This window comes from Delphinus delphis, chromosome 1 (genome assembly GCF_949987515.2).
Source record: "Delphinus delphis chromosome 1, mDelDel1.2, whole genome shotgun sequence".
NCBI lineage: Eukaryota > Metazoa > Chordata > Mammalia > Artiodactyla > Delphinidae > Delphinus > Delphinus delphis.
In genome coordinates, this window is record NC_082683.1 from 85,330,988 (window position 1) to 85,348,424 (window position 17,437).

At 35.7% G+C, this 17,437-nt stretch overlaps 1 protein-coding gene across 1 annotated transcript in view; it reads right to left on the reverse strand.

Annotated features, from left to right (window-relative positions):
- Positions 1-17,437, reverse strand: part of DPYD (dihydropyrimidine dehydrogenase) — an 809,439-nt gene that overhangs the window by 400,256 nt on the left and 391,746 nt on the right. The window lies entirely within an intron of this gene.

A 17,437-nucleotide genomic window follows, 5' to 3' on the forward strand; every position in this document is an offset into this window, starting at 1 on the left:
AGAGACTATAACCTATTCAAATTAGTATCTCCATTAGAATTTGAAATATTTGCAAAATATATGTTTAGATTACATTATATCATATTATATATAAAATACTTACTCTTAAAGGCAAATCTGCCCCTTGTAGAGACAAAGATAAATAAAATCACTTTACCATAAGGCAACTCTCATCATTTATATCTTTATAATTATTTTTAATACACAATGCTTTTCGACATTCTCATTGTCCTTTGTTGGATACCTCATTTACCTTCTATTTTCTGAAACTGAGGAGTCTGCTAAAGTAGTTAAAAGGGTTAAATACAGGAACTTGAATTTTAAAAAATTTCCCCCTTCTCTCCACTCTCTAATTCAGGAATCAACTTATAATCTGGACATCACCACAATCTCTCTTGTTGTTCAAAATGCACTTAATAGAAACAAAAAGAAAACTACAGAATCAAAAGAGACTGAAGTGATAAAGAACTGAGATCAGGATGGAGGGCAAGGGTAAAAATAGAGATTAAGGAAAAACTAAATATTCAGCAGATTTTTAGAGAGTAAAAATAAAAAGTAACACTTCTTTTATAAAAGCCATTGTCAGCCACATGAGATATTGAGAATGAGAGAGATGTCTAAAGATGACTTTTGTAAAAATTTCCTTTTTCCCCCTCAGAATTTTTTAGGGGAGACTGAGAAAAGATTTTAGTTACTTACAATTCAATCTAAAAAAAAATAACTCGATGACATGCATAGACCATGAGAGTTCCCAAATTTATATGAGTTACACTTAAATGTTCTCATTTCATTTCCATTTACAAAATCCTTCAAGGAGCTTCACTACCTGCAGAATACAGCATTATCTCTTCAGCACTATATAACCCCAGTTGTGATCTGGGCTCTTCCCTTTCCCTACACTTTCTAATCACATCTTTCGCCCTTTCTAATCTCATCTACTACCATTCCCTCACAACATCTTATACTTCAGTTTATTAAACCACTTACAATTTCTCAAACAAAACAATGTCATTAATGCATCTATGCATTATGACTTTTTATTTTTCCTAAAATGTTACCTCCTGCCTGGCTTTTCTGCTCTGAAAATTCCAACTAATCCTGCAAGAGTCAGTCTTGCTGTCATCTCCACCAGGAAACTTCCCCAGCTATCCACAAGCTCACCTGTTCCCTTATCATACTCTGTACTTGGTTGCTTACATGTATGTGTCTCCCATCTAATTTACTTCCAGCACCAAGCATAAGACTTAACAGAAAGATGCTTAAAATATTTGTTGAATGCATCAGACTACTGTCCATGGGTACTTAGCCTCTTTTTTACATCAGTTCCCATAAGATGATAATCAGTTTAGATGAAATAATCATTAACTGTATTCCAGATATTTAAAAAGTCCAATATTCTATTATTTTAATGTAGAGTAACATTCGACTCTTACCTCTGGAAGACTACTGAATTTATTAGCAAAGCCTCTCAAAAGAGCCATCTAGTAGGAATGGTAAATAACTGTTCTAGGCAATCAAGTTCCTTATGTAAATACAGGCATTCTATAATTCAGTCACACAAAGTGACGTAAAAATTCATCTCACAATTTTGCTAGGATCCAGCTTAAAATAACACATTTTTAGGCCCTCCATGACTTTTAACTTCCAGATTCAAATGGACTCCTTTGGTTCCAGGTAACAGAAACTAGGTTCAGAAGATTATTATGAGGGTATAGAAGTATCTCATGTAACAGCAGGAAAACAGCAAGGCATCCAGGAAGAGCTGGGAATCCTCATGGAAAGCCATAGGATCTGTCTCTTGCTCTCTCTTCTGTGTGCATCTAGGTTTATTCTGTCTCTGCAAATTGACTTCCTCTGCTTCATTATCCAGAATGGTTGATATTTTATAGGTCTAGCCCAGACATTTTTAACTCTACATTTTAAAACATTTGGAGAGTTTTTTAAAAATTCTGATATCTTGGCAAGAGAGACTCCATGCTAATTACATCAGAATTGCTCTGAGTAGGACTCAAGCACTGTAATTTTTAAAAATCTCTCCAGGAGACTGCACTGTGCATCCAAGCTTGAAAATCATTTCTTTAGCCGTATTAATGCTTCTCTTAATTCTTATTCTCAAGTGAGACATTCAAGTTTAGCCACCATCATCTTAAATGTCTACATTTTTCATATAAGCTGGGCACATACTCTAAAAAGTGCTTAACTGCTTAAAAGGCATTAGTTCTGACAACCATCAATACATTTTCCAAATATTAAGGCCCACTGTAAAAATAGGTCACTTACTTTATTCTCAAAATGAACAAGATACTTGTCTATTTGCAAATAATACTTATGCTGGGCCTAGTGATAAGTGTTTTGTACTTATTCTCTCTTTTTGATCACAACTCTTCAAGTTAGGCACCATTCTCCTATTGAAGATGAGAAAAGTGAGGTTCAAAGAAAGTAAATTACTTGTCCAAAGATAAGCAGCTAATATGTGGTAGAGCAAGATCTGAATTCAGAGCTTTCCCTTACTACATTATATCAAGTTGCCCCTATTTACATAAACATTGTTTTTCTAAAGTATTAATGCCCTCAAAATAGGAAACTGACTTAAAAATTATTCATGATGATTTGATTAAACACACACACACACACACATGTACACATGCACTTTAAAATCTATTATCAAAAATGAAAAGTAGGGCTTCCCTGGTGGTGCAGTGGTTAAGAATCTGCCTGCCAACGCAGGGGAGATGGGTTTGAGCCGTGGTCCGGGAAGATCTCACATGCCGCAGAGCAACTAAGCCCGTGCTTACTACAACTACTGAACCTGCGCTTTAGAGCCCGCGAGTCACAACTACTGAGCCCACATGCCACAACTACTGAAGCCCATGTGCCTGGAGCCCGTGTGCCTGGAGCCCATGCTCCACAACAAGAGAAGCCACCACAATGGGAACCCCATGCACCGCCACAAAGAGTAGCCCCCACTCACGGCAACTAGAGAAAGCCTGTGCACAACAATGAAGACCCAACGCAGCCAAAAATAAAATTAATTAATTAAAAAAAAAAAAAACACTGGCAAACAGACTCTTATACCTAAGGTCCAAATTAAAAAAAAAAAAGAAAGAAAAATATATACCAGTCAGATATTAACGAGATAATCAATCATAATGCCTTTCATTTGAGAATAGAAATAAAAACAAGTACAATGCTACACTACAATGACCTATTATTTTATTATTACTCTTTATCACTGGTATTCTTCTATTATACCTGGCTGGGTCATGGAATCACAGACAGAGAAATTTTCATATATAATTGTTATTCTGTTGAGGGAAAAGCAAATCACATCATAATTATGTATCCCAATTTCACTTTTTCCCTAATTTGCTTTAGTAGAATGATTTTTTTTTAAGAAAGCACTGTTAAAAGCAAGACTATTGGTAGTGTTATGTTTAATTGAAGAAGAGAAAATAACTATCACTATGTTGCTTCCAATTTAAAATCCTCAAACAGCTTTCACTTACTCACTTTATTTATATTTCATTGTGATATAACTATAATGGTCCCTATCTTGGGGTACAGCTGTTCTAGAAGCATCCATTCTGAGATTATTTTAAGGCAAAGAATAAATAACATTGTGCAGCTACTTACAGCTAGATTAATTCATAGGTTGGATTAATGCATTAATTAACTCCAGCTCAGTTACTTTGCCCTTTGAAGAAATATCCGAGGGAAAAAAACTTACCAGGCAGAAATTAATTTGGATTAGCTGTTTCCATGATGGAAAAGCCTAGGTACAGTGATTATAATTATAACATAAAATCAGATTTCATTTCTCCATTTTGAGAAATTATTATTTATAATGAAAATTTTAGAAAGATATGAGTCTATAAAAAAGTTTCTAAAAAATAATGATCCCATTTTATTCACTTAAAGGACTATATTCACATTGCTTTTAATAAGATATTTGTAACCTGAACACAAAATAAGGCTACAAAATTAAATGATATTAACTCAAATCAATGTGATCTTTTTTCTCCATCTAAACCCTATCTTCACGCCTAACTACCAGCTGTTAAGCAACTTAAAGTAGTATCATGCAAACATTCCTCTGTTCTTCAATAAAAAAACTATTCCTCCCTTAGTTTTTCCCATTTACTTTATTATGACACTGCCATTTATCCAGCTTAAGCCAAAAATCTGTGAATAATTCTTGATATTGTTCTCTCTCATTCCCCATTTCTCTTCCACCAGCAAATCTAATGACAGTGTCTCCAAAATATATGAATCCAAGCACTTCCATCCATTTTCACTGCCACCATTATCTGTTACTGGGACTATTTCTTACTGGTTTCCCCAGTTTCCCCATTTTCCTTGCCTCCTACTGAAATCCACTCTTTACTTTGCACCAGAATAGCCTTTTAAATACATAAATTTGATTGTTTAAAATTTTTAATTGGCTTCTCATTGCATTTTGTTAATATTCAAACTCTTTATTATAGTCTACAAGATCCTTCATGATTTGGTCCTGTGTCCCTATCCAAACTTACCTTATTCCACTCTCTATATAAATATACATATCAGTCACATGTGATTTCCACCAAACTCTATCTTTCCCTGGGGGTCTGCATGTACTCTTCTACCTGGCATGTTTTGTTTTTTTTTTTGTTTTTTTTTTCCTTTAATTCTTCAGTTTCCATGTAAAACTTTACTCCCATTTCCAAGTACCAGCACTTTTGGCAACTGCTATAGACTGAACTGTGTTCTCCCCAAATTCATATATTGAAGCCCTAACCCCCAAGGTGATGGCATTTAGAGACTGGGCTTTTGAGGGTTACTTAGGTTAAGATGAGGACGTGAGGTCATGAAGGTGAGGCCCTCATGATGGAATTAGTGCCCTTATAGGAAGAGACACCGGAGAGCTAGCTCACAGCTCACTTGCGCTCCTCTCTCCCTCTTTCTCTCTCTCTCTCTCTTTCTAGCTCACTCTCCACCATGTGAGTACACAGCAAGAAGGTGGCCACCTACAAGCCAGGAGAACCCTCACCAGAACCCGATCATGGTGGCACCCTGATCTCAGACTTGTAGCCTCCAGAACTGTGAGAAAATAACTTTCTGGTGTTTAAGCTACCCACTTCATGGTATATTGTTATGGTGGCCTGAGCTGAGTAATAGAGCAACCCAATGTAGAATCACCAATGAGTCAAGTGAACTTGTAAAACATGCTTCCTAAATCTCATGTGTCCCATGACCTAAAATGTTTCCTAGGCATATTCAATTTCTCAACAATATTTACAAAGTGCTTACTATATGGTAGACATTGTGACCAGGTCTAGGGACAGAGCAGTAAACAAATTACACTTTCTAGTTTCATGGATCTTATACAAAGTGATGGGGACTAGGGGGTGGGACACAAACACAAACATAGATTAGTGTATCTCTGTGTGTGTGTGTGTGTGTGTGTGTGTGTGTGTGTGTGTGTGTGTGTGAGATAGTGTGATTCATAATGAAAGGTATATATTTGGTCTTTGTCCTGTTTTCTCACACATTGCTCCTAAAACTCTTGGACTTTCCTCAATGATGAAAACAATGGAAGTGTCTTTTGCTATGTCAATGAGGTGACTTTTGGAAAGAACCAAAGGATGGGGGCTGGTTGCCAGGAGAATCAACCTTGTGGTAAGTCGGAACTTTCAGTCCCACCCACCTGTCTCCCTGACCTCAGTGGAGGGGAGAGGGGCTGGAGGTTCAATCAATCGCCAATGGCCAATGATTTAATCAATCATACCTAGGTAATGAAGCCCTATAAAAATCCAAAAGAACAGGATGTGGAGAGCTTCCAAGGTAGGAATACCAGATTTGGGTGAGAGTGGTGTGCCTGGTGAAGGCATGGAAACTCCGTGCCCTTTTTCCATATCTTGCCCTATATAATAATTCTTCCATCTGACTATTCCTGAGTTATATCCTTTTATTATAAACCAGTGATCTAGTAAGTAAAATGTTTCTCTGACTTCTATGAGCCACTCTAGGAAATTAATTGAACCCAAGGAGGGGATCATGGAAACATCTGATTTATAGCCTGTCAGAAGTACAGATAACAACCTGCTCTTGTGATTGGCATCCTAAGATAGAGGGGGGTCGCTGGAACCTCCTATAGCCTATTAGTCAGAAACACATGTGATAACCTGGGCTTGGTGACTGGTATCTGAAGTGGTAGAAGGGAGGAAGGTGTCAGTCTTGTGGGATTGACCCCTTCCCTGTGGGATATGACACTTATCCCCAAGTACATAGTGTCAGAATTGAGTTAAATTGTAGGATACCCAACTGGTGTCCTGAGCATTGCTTGGTGGTGTACAGAACCACTCCCGCTCTACACACACATGTTGGTATTAAGTCCAGGGACCCAAAATATTGTGTTTTAAAGTGGTTTTTCCTCAGAAATAGAATGCAGAATATGTGGGTTAAGGAATAGTATGGCTGGGGTCAGGGAAGTTTTCCATTTGGTACGCACAGAGGCTTCTTTAATAAAGTAACACCTGAGCAGATACCAGAAGGAGGTGAGCAAAGGGTCATGTGTGTATCAACAGAGTTTTGGTATACCCTTTTCATGACTTTGAAATGCATGGCCCAATTTATCAGTTTAGTTACGGCAATAACATTGGTTTCTACCTTCTGCTAAGTATAATATCATCCATTAAGAAAACAGAATGTATCAGTCTCCCAAGGCAATAGAAATAAAAGCAAAAATAAACAAGTGGGACCTAATCAAACTTATAAGCTTTTGCACAGCAAAGGAAACCATAAAACAAAAAGACAACTTACGGAATGCAAAAAAATATTTGCAAACGATAAGACTGTCAAGGGATTAATTCCCAAAATATACAAACAGCTCATACAGCTCACGATGAGACTGTCAAGGGATTAATTCCCAAAATATACAAACAGCTCATACAGCTCAATAACAACAACAAAATAAACCCAATCAAAAAATGGGCAGAGGACCTAAACAGACATTTCTCCAAAAAAGACATCCAGATGGCCAATAGGTAATTTCTCAACATTAATTATTAACAAAATGCAAATCAAAACTATAAGGAGTTATCATCTCACATTGGTCAGAATGGCCATTAAAAAGTCTACAAAAAAAAAAAAAAATCCTGGAGAGGGTATGGAGAAAAAGGAACACTCCTACACTCTTGGTGGGAATGTAAATTGGTCAGCCACTGTGGAAACCCATATGGAGTTTCCTTAAAAAACTAATAATATAGTTATCATATGATCTAGCAATTCCACTCCTGGGCATATATCCAGAGAAAACTCTAATTTGAAAAAATACATGAACCCTAATATTCATAGAAGCAGTATTTACAATAGCCAAGACATGGAAGCAACCTAAATGTCCATCCACAGATGAATGGATAAGGAAGATGTAGTATATATATAGTGGAATATTACTCAGCCATGAAAAAGAATGAAATAATGCCATTTGTAGCAACATGGCTGGACCTAGAAACAGTCATACTGAGTGGAGTCAGACAGAGAAAGACAAGTATCATATGATATCACTTATATGTGGAATCTAAAAAATAATACAAATGAACTTATTTACAAAACAAAAACAGACTCACAGATATAGAAAACAAACTTATGGTTTCCAAAGGGTAAGGGGGGACAAGGATAAATTAGGAGTTTGGGATTAGTAGATACAAATCACTATATATAAAATTGATGAACAACAAAACCCTACTGTATACCACAGGGACCTATATTCAATATCTTGTAAAAACATTATCATGGAAAAGAATTTAAAAAAAGAATATATACATATTTGTATAACGGAATCACTTTGCTGTATGCCAGAAACTAATACAACATTGTAAATCAACTGTACCTCAATAAAATTAATTAATTTTAAAATTAACTAATTAAGTTGTAGAAAAGAAAACAGCATGTAGACTATTACACAGAACCTCTACTTCATACAACCATAAGGGTTGGTTAAAAGGATAATACAGTACTTTAAGAAATGGCTTCTGTTAGCCAAGGATCCCTCCCAAATAATAAATAACATGTTGACAAATTTTCAAGTGTCAGTCAAGAAGGTAACAATTGCCATATTCACAGGCCCAGGGGCAAATGCGGCGACACTGCTGACAAGATGTCAATGACTAGTGTAAGAAAAGCCTGGTGACCAGCACAAGGTGGTGCCTGACAGCAAATCCATGTAGTACAAAGGAGTCAGTATGAGCAAGGTGAGAGTGATGAAGGTAAATAACAGAAGCTGACATTTAAGAAAAGTGACAGCAGCAATGTTAAATATTAAGACTTGGAATAAAAAGTTCAAAATTGTAAGTCAACAACCTATCAGGCAATCCCTGCTTTGGTGTTAAGCTATTAACTCTGTATTTCTAGGAGAAGTCTCTGATATAGGCTAAGGTGGGGATAGGATGCAGGGAGAAAACCAGTACAGTCTCTCAGAGGTTATTTTGCCACCCTCAACAAGTCAGTTAGGCCTCTTTAAGACTCATTTGTCTCATCTTTAAAACAACGATTGTGAAGGATGTTGTGGGAATCAAACGAGAAAAACTGTAACACTGTTATGCTCATTTTCACCCTTCCATTTCCATGTTAACTGTACCCCACCACCTGTTTTAGCAGTTGAAAGTAGTATTTATCACCAGTGAGACGAGTGCATTTGTAAAATCTACTTCCTAAACCTCATGTGCCCTGTAATCCTCAGCATATGCAATTTTTCAACCACAGTTATCAAGTACCTACCATATGGTAGGCATTTGTTGTCCAATCACCTACTATAATACAGGCGTTGTTCTAGGCATCGAAGATACCATAGAGAACAAAACTGACGAAACATCTCATTGAAGGCTACATTCCCATGGGATGTTGTCCTGCAGGCAGTGACTATGCAATATATGCTAAGTCATCCAAAAATGACATCATTTCGAGGGGTGATCGTATGGATTACAAAAGCCCAGTACCTTTGTTCTCATCCCCACTCTGGTACAGAGTTCTCTGATGACTAGCAGGAACTTACCTACGCATTCTGCCTTCCACAAGCTCAGCTAAAGTTCAGCCAAAAGAACACCACGAGGAAGAGGATGCACAGTTACTGAAAAGAACAGCAGGGCTGAGGATGAAAAAACTTGGCTACAGCCCCAACACGGCCATCACAGAGTTTCAACACCTTAACGGTGGCATTACATTTCTCCTGTTCTTTTTTGTGGATCTTATTGCTGTCTTTATCTCTTTGAGGATCTTTAACATACTTATTTTAAAGCCCTTTCAGAAGATAGTTCCATTATTCAATTCTCCTATAACTTGAATTTAATCTTTCAAAGTCTGTTCTTCAGCTTCCTGCCCTATGTATTAAGGGGTTGAATCAGATGATATTCATATCTCTCTCAACCAACTTCAGCATAGGTTTTCTCATTTGTAAAATGGGGGAAAAATGGTTACTCCAGAGGTAATTTTTCAGTGTAACATGAATGTTAAGCTCCTAAAAAGGAAATGAGCATGTAGCAGGTATTCAGTAGATTAGATTCTTTATTTTTAACATGTATTATTTGGGTTTCAGAACCATAAAAAAATTATAATTTTGTCCTTTTTATGGATGAAAATAGTGAGGCACAAGATAACACATCAGAAACTTTAACCGGTTTCAAGTCTTTAAACTGGGAATTCCACCTCTATAAGTACATTGTGCTGCCTCAGAGCCATTAGTGAGATAACCAAAGGGCAATATGACATTCCCAAAGGTCTGAAGGGAGAATTAATGAATAATTAAGTCAGGACTTGAACCCAGGTCTCTTGACTTTTAGGTTTCCATTACGTCACCTTATCAGGATAATTTTCTTTTTTTTAATTTTTATTTTATATTGGAGTATAGTTGATTAACAGTGTTGTGTTAGTTTCAGGTGTACAGCAATGTGATTCAGTTATACATATATCTATTCTTTTTCAAATTCTTTTCCCATTTAGGTTATTACAGAATATTGAGAAGAGTTTCCTGTGCTATACAGTAGGTCCTTTTTGGTTATCTATTTTTAATATAGTAATGTGTACATATCAATCCCAAACTCAGATTCTTTACAGCTTGTATTAAGAGTCAACTTTAATAAATCATTGAATGCAGAGAATAAAATTTTAGCTAAAATTTTCAACTGAGTTATTTTGCATTTGAATTTCCCCCAGCAACCTAAAGAATTTTAGTTCTTTGTTCTACTGTGATATTGTCCTTAGCCCTATACAGCTCCAGGCATTAAGGTGTTAAAGATTTGGCATAGAATTCTTAACGTCTATAGCCCATTTGGACCAAGTGACACTGCAGTGGCTAAGTTCTTTCATTCAACATCAGCACACGCTGAGATCAGGTTCTGTATGGCATGGATCAGAATTTTCAGAGTTATTTTTTCTACCCATTCTAATCTTGAGTTATCTGCCTGAAGTAGCAATCTACTGCTATATTGGTAAGGAAATATTCTGCCTTTATGGAGACAATTTCATTTTAAATTACTTTTCAGGTCAAATGCTGCCATTTAATAAGGTTTGGAACCTTATACAAAGTCAATAAAAGGCGTTAAAATTACTTATTAGTCATGGCATTTTCTTCCCCTATCACCAACTAGATAGTTTTGTTTTGATAGCTCCATTAGATATAGGCTCATTCCTCAGTTTTTCCTTGATTTCCTTTTACAACATATAGATGATATAAAAAATAAATCCCCCTTCATATGCAAAAAGGTACACATTATTAAAATTGAAATTTTTAATAGAAAAAGTATTGTCTCTGATACTTAATAATTACTTTAAACATTAGCTAGGGAATACACCAAAAATTAACATGAATGTACCACCAAAGGCAAATTCTATAGATAGCACTATAGGGTTTATTGTATGCTTATTTACAACACTTAAAATGGACTTTATTTTTCAATAGCTGTAAGCGAATTTAACTTTACTACTTCCCATTGAAAGGGATACAAATTAGATCACATGCACTTCTGATTCTTTTTCAGTCTGAAGGTCCAGTTTCCCAATAAGCAATTGGGCTGAAGTCATCTCAATACTGTGATCCTGACCAAGTGGAAAAACTTAGCATGGAAACAGCATTTAGCCATGACATACTTCAATATTATTTTTCGGAGGCTATCACTACCTCAAACTAAATCCATTATGATTTAAAACTGTCTTTTTATTGATATTCATTGTTTTTCAACCTGACAGTGGCCAAAGATTTATACCAATTTTCTTTTAACACAGGAATTAAAGAGTTTGAAATATATCTTAGAGGACACTTTTTCAATAGGCCTCAAGATTTTAATACAGCTGTCATTTGAAAAGCCTTACCTCCTCTCAGTTGGAGAAGGGTTTAGAGAAGAAACCAGCTCCCTTGATAAGACTGTTTTTATTTGAAGCAGTGGAGGATTCAAAAATTAGTATGACATATTGATGATGCCTTTTTTGAAAGGCATTTTTATTCCCTAAGTAGAAGAAGACTGTAGAGGGCTGTCAATCATTAAACCACAAATGAAGTCCTTTGCCTGGCTAAGATATTTGCAACTATACCAATGCTGGTAAACTAACCACAAAATTATAGCCTTTTCTCCTGCCTCACCCAGATTTCACAGGGGCTGCACACCCAAATAAATGCCTCTTGGCTACCCATTCATCTAACAGCTGGAAAGATGACACTTGACATTTGGAAACTTTCCTGTGAAGATTGCTGCAAGGCTTTCCCATTAGCTTCCTGGTGAGACTGTAAGGTCGAATAAGCTGCCTCAAAACCTGCAAAGGGTAACGGAAATACTCTAATATTAAGCCTGTGCAATTTAAATTTCTAATTCTCAAATCATATTTCTTCAGATACTGTAGAAACCACTGGTATATTTCAGGGCAAAAGAATGCCTTTGAAGATGTGGAATTAAAGTGATATCTTAAGCAATGATGATGATAAGTGCCTTTTATTTAAAGTTGGCACTGAAGGTCTTCTAAGCAAGAGAGACTTGGACATAGATAATTTCTTCTAAGTTTGTTTTCTAAAATCCCAGACTGTCATATTTTTTTTAGCAACTGTTCATCTTTGTTCAGAACAGAAATCTTAAACAAAAGGCACTGTCACTACCATTCTTTGGGCTTTATTTTCACATCATAGATGTTATGAGAGATAGGTTTAAAATTTTAACAATCCAACGGTGTGGGTTTGTTTGGAAAATCACTGACCCCAATATAAAATAAAATTGTAAATATTCCAGTATTAAGAAAATGCTGTGATCTTATACATCTTTCAAGTATAAACATAGGACTTTTTTCTCTTTAGAAAGAGACCTTTCGAAGAGACCCCCAAATCAAAAAGTTTTAATAACCTGACAGTTCACTAAAGGTATTAGATAGATAAAATCCTTCACATAATCTCAAATCCTAAAGATGGCAGAAGGTGAAAGATTTCATTTATTGATATGAATGCACATAATTCAATTAGCTTTATAGCAATGATCCTTCTGCACTGTGCCCAGTTTTGAATTCCCCATCTTCAAAGTGTCCTTACAATTTTCTATTCTTGGTTGTTAACTCAGTATTTCCCATGTGAGAGATTCACAAGAATGAATAGGCCTCTCTAAATGTTCAGTCATATGTCCAAATGTAGATAAAATTAATGATTAAAGAGGAAAATGAAACATTAAAAAAAATATATGCAGAAGGGCATTGAAGAAACAGCAGACATGAATGATGTAACTTTGAATCTTGAATTAATCACCATCTGAGACTGAAATCACTTTTTAAAAGTCAATTTAGTGAGGCTGAATTTTACCCTATTAGTGACAATGACAGATAGGGATTCCTCTGGATGGGAATCTCATGGTCTCAAATCACAAAAAAAACACAGACACAAACCTAGCTTTCTCACAACATTCCATTAACAAATCCACCAAGAGGAGTCTCAGCTCACAGAGAGAAAATGAAATACTTAGCAATGACTGGATGACTCTTTTCTCTTCAAACTAAAACCACAACTACCATGTTGTACTCACTCACTATATGGTGGGACTATGTCATGTCTCTCTCTCTAGGTACTGAAATCACAAATTTGTTTCACATAGCCTATTGAACTACCATCAGATAGATGGTAATGACTTTCTGTCACTCTTGACCTGGGGCAGATCTGAACTAGTGACCAAAAGGTTAAAGGCTCTGTATCTCATTACTAACCCCCTGAGAGATCTAGTTCTCTCAACAACTAACTATTCTTTTGTGCCTCAATGAAACCAAAAGAAAATACACAAAAACCTCAAGCAGTAGAGAAGCAGGTTATCCATGCAAGGAATTTATGATAGTTTTGAAGAACTTTACAAACACCTATTTCAAAATATACCCATATACTACATACAACTGAGGAGAATCACATTAACTGTGAGAGAAATTCATTATAACCTTCATTAAAATATCATATAAGCTTCACTGAAGCCGAACAACACTGTAGAAAGTTGAGCTGAAAAAACACTGTAGAAAACTAAAACTTAAAAGATACCTGTGCTCTGTGATCTTACAGGGTTAGGAAAGACATTTTAGATCTAGTATGATGCTCTAATATTTATGCGTGTATCTTGTACATACATTCTAAGATAATTTTGCCACAACAATTAGTTTTAGGAGGGATTGACAAAATGGAAGTATAACATAAAGAAATAATCATAAATGAAATAATCATAACAGTATCAGGCACTTTAACATGGATACTTATTATAGGAATACAGCTTATTTAATTAAGGGTAAAGTTTGAGAAAACAAAAAAAGAATATCATTTGGGAACATGCATGTAGACAAACTCATGTACATAGAAGGAACACTGAAACAAAACCAATAATAAAATTAACTTTTTGTTGTAGAAAGTTGACCTCAAATGCTGACTGCCAAGAAACAATATTCTGTAACTATTTAACTTCAACTATTCTGTTTTTCTGCAGTGTGCGGGCCTCTCACTGTTGTGGCCTCTCCCGTTGCGGAGCACAGGCTCTGGATGCGCAAGCTCAGCAGCCATGGCTCACAGGCCCAGCCGCTCCACGGCATGTGGGATCTTCCCGGACCGGGGCACGAACCCGTGTTCCCTGCATCAGCAGGTGGACTCTCAACCACTGTGCCACCAGGGAAGCCCTAACTTCAACTATTCTGTAACTAAGTATTCAGTGACACCTAAAGTCACTTGTAAGCTCAGTAACCAAAACATTTTTTTTTAATGTTTAATGACCCAATGCCTCCTTCCTTACCCTTTGCAGTTTCTCATGAATTCTACCTAGAAGAAACCAGGTGTTATCCTTTTCATTTCTTGCCTATAGTTGAATAAGCTCTATACAAATTCTGTCCTTTATTTGAGTTTCTATTAATTCCGTACTTATCCTTCCACTAATAACTCTTGTCTTTTGCCTTTCAATATTTATCTTTGTACCACAACTGCTTTCATAGCAGCAGCATGTACATTTAGATAAACCCATCCACTACCAGTAATAAATAGTGTTTTTTTTTAATGTTACATATAAGAGATAGTGAATTTAAAATAGAATTCTGAATCACAGAATAGTGACATGACTAAAGGATCACTCTAATGATGTAATCAAACCTGTGACTTTTGAGATAATTTCCGTATATTTAGATTGCTTTATTTGACAAAATGTCTCCTGTTTACAAGATCATTTTCTGAGAACTACCATGATTACTTTAGGAAAAATGAACTTCTGATCTAGGATTAGACTTAGAAGAATTTAGCTTGTATTCTATCTCCAAGTTCTCAGAGAAGGCCATAGCATGGTGAGATATCATATAGTCTTTTTTCCCTCTACGTTGACCAAATTTTTGTTTGTATGTCAATACTAGAACAAAGTAAGTGCTGAATCTTCTGAATGATTGTATTTTTGTAAAGAACATTTGGTATTAAGGTATTAACGTCCTCTTTGGTAAAGTAGGACCTTAGGCACCTTTTACACTCTCTTAACCAAGTTCTTTGCACCAAACAGATTCACTAGACTAGTTTCTTCTCTCCTTTTCCTCTCTGAGATATACAAAGGAATGCCAAGGAGTACTGAATCTTTGTAATGGGTGGGGTGCTCCTGTGTGCCTATGAACCTTCTACTCCACCTGTTGAGTTATGTGCTTATTAAGAGTCAGTTGTACATTCTTTACCCCATTTGTGTTGGCTCAAAGTGTAAATAAAAATTATATAAATCGGTGAGCTATACGAATGTGAAAAGAAAGAGGGTTGATTCTGTGAAAACTAAGTTGAATGTTTCCAAAAGATATGATAAAAAGGTGAGTTACTAAAAAACAGTTGCTGTCAAATTAAGTGTGACAGAAACAACTGAAATGACTTCAGGGCAATCATAAAAACCCAGAAAATTGCTATGTACGTTCCTTGAAAATGTGGTTCCACTTTAAAAAACAAAAATGGAAGTTGTAGACAATATATTATAGTTAGGTTTAGATAAGAAATATTCTAGAACTCCAGTGACTGGATTGAAAAGATCTTGGCCCTGCTTATTTTTTTTAAGAGAAATGAAAATGAGAAAATATCTAAATGCATTAAAATAAAATGATATGCTTAATATATGTGTATATCCTTTTTATAGTCCCATTTTAACTTTTTCGGATTAACCAAACAATTATTGATAACTGTTTCATAGGACAAGATAACTTTTTTGTACTCCCGTGTTTTTAAATAAATGTTCTAGATTTAACCAATTTATCATTGATAAATGTTCTGGATTTACCTATATAATTAAATGTCTGATTTTTACTCCAATTAATAATTAAATAGACTTTAATCATACTAACTGAGCTAATTGCCCCTCTATTTTCTTTCTCTGGGAAGTTCAAATTCCTAGAACTTTTCTATACACTTAATCATTTTGGTTAAGGTATATTTTGGGCCAGAATTAAGTTATACACAGACTACAGCCTCCAATCACAATCTTTAATTTCAGTTTCAAACTACAGAGGAACTCTCAGGAGAAGTTCTATTGCATTATTATATTTTTAAATTTTAACACATACTGTAGGGGAAGGTGTCAAGGACTGCTGCTAATTGGCAAGAAAACTAAGATTCCAGAGTTGAAAAGTACCAGGGAAGTAGTCCAGTACAGGGGAACTTAACAGCTAGACATTTGTGTGTTCAAATCTTGGCTTCATTTCTAACAGGATACTGACCTTGAATAGGTTTATCATTTGAGCCTAAAGTAAAGTAGGTAAAGTTGGTAAAGTATTTTTACCAGCTATGAAACATAGATAATGATGCCTGTTTAACAGGGTCATTATAACCAAAAACTGTACAATGTATGATAGATGCTAAACAATTAGTGGCTGTTATTTCAACGGTTGACAAGTGAATATAAAAGGCATGTTCCAGGGAGGATAAAAATCAGGGACTACTTCTTTTGAGTCTTCTCTAATAATTCTAGTCAACATTGATTTCTGTTCTTTGACTAATTTAGCATTTATTTGTTATAGTAAATTTAGCTTTCTATTATGTCATATATATTTTTCTCTAACTATTTCACATGGATGAAATAATTGAATTCAAACATCATTATAAGCTCCTTTAGAGAAGGAAGGCTGATGGGTTAATGTGGTTAATTTCTTTTTTTTTCCTATTACAGAACTTTTTATCTATCCATCTGTCCACATACATGCACACACACAGACACAGACACATACACACACACACTAGTTAAATAAATCCATTACAAAGATACAAGTGCGAATTTGAAAATTTATAGAATTTTTTTGTTTACCTGTAGTCATTCTTTCAGTTACATACTCTTTCTTTGGGTACACTGTCAAAGTTATCTTAGATAGTCAGTATTCTCATTTAAGTGAAAGAAGAAAACTCAAATATGCCTGGACTCCACTAATATCATAGTATTATAAACAAGTGAGGTGAAGTCATACTGGATCACTTATTAGTACAACTAAAGAAGAGCAAGTTTAATATTTTAAAATAATGACTTACAAGGAGGGAAATGTTGACAAAATGAAAAATATTTCTCTCTCTATAAATTCCAGATCTGACACTATCACTTCTTTATTCAAACAGTTCCTACCACATTCCTGCCTCATTACATACTCCACATTAAATTCCCGAACTGGGTACTCTCATCATGTTCTAACCCCAGTATAATAAACCCCAGATCCTTTCTCCCATTTTTCCTATATAGTCTCCATGTTCGGGGCCTCCACTAGCTCAGACTGCCTTTTGGTGAAAACAAAAGAAAAAGCTGTAGCACAGGTGCAAGGCTTAGGGAGGAGGCAGAAAGCACCTTTGTGAAAATTCAAGGAAGGCACTCCTGCCTCTGAATAGAAGCAGCACAGCAAAAGATGCCATTGTTCGGTGAGTGGAGCTTGGTCTGAATTTCAGCCAACTGGTACCCTTGTTTGGGTAGCCCTTGCACAGTGGGCA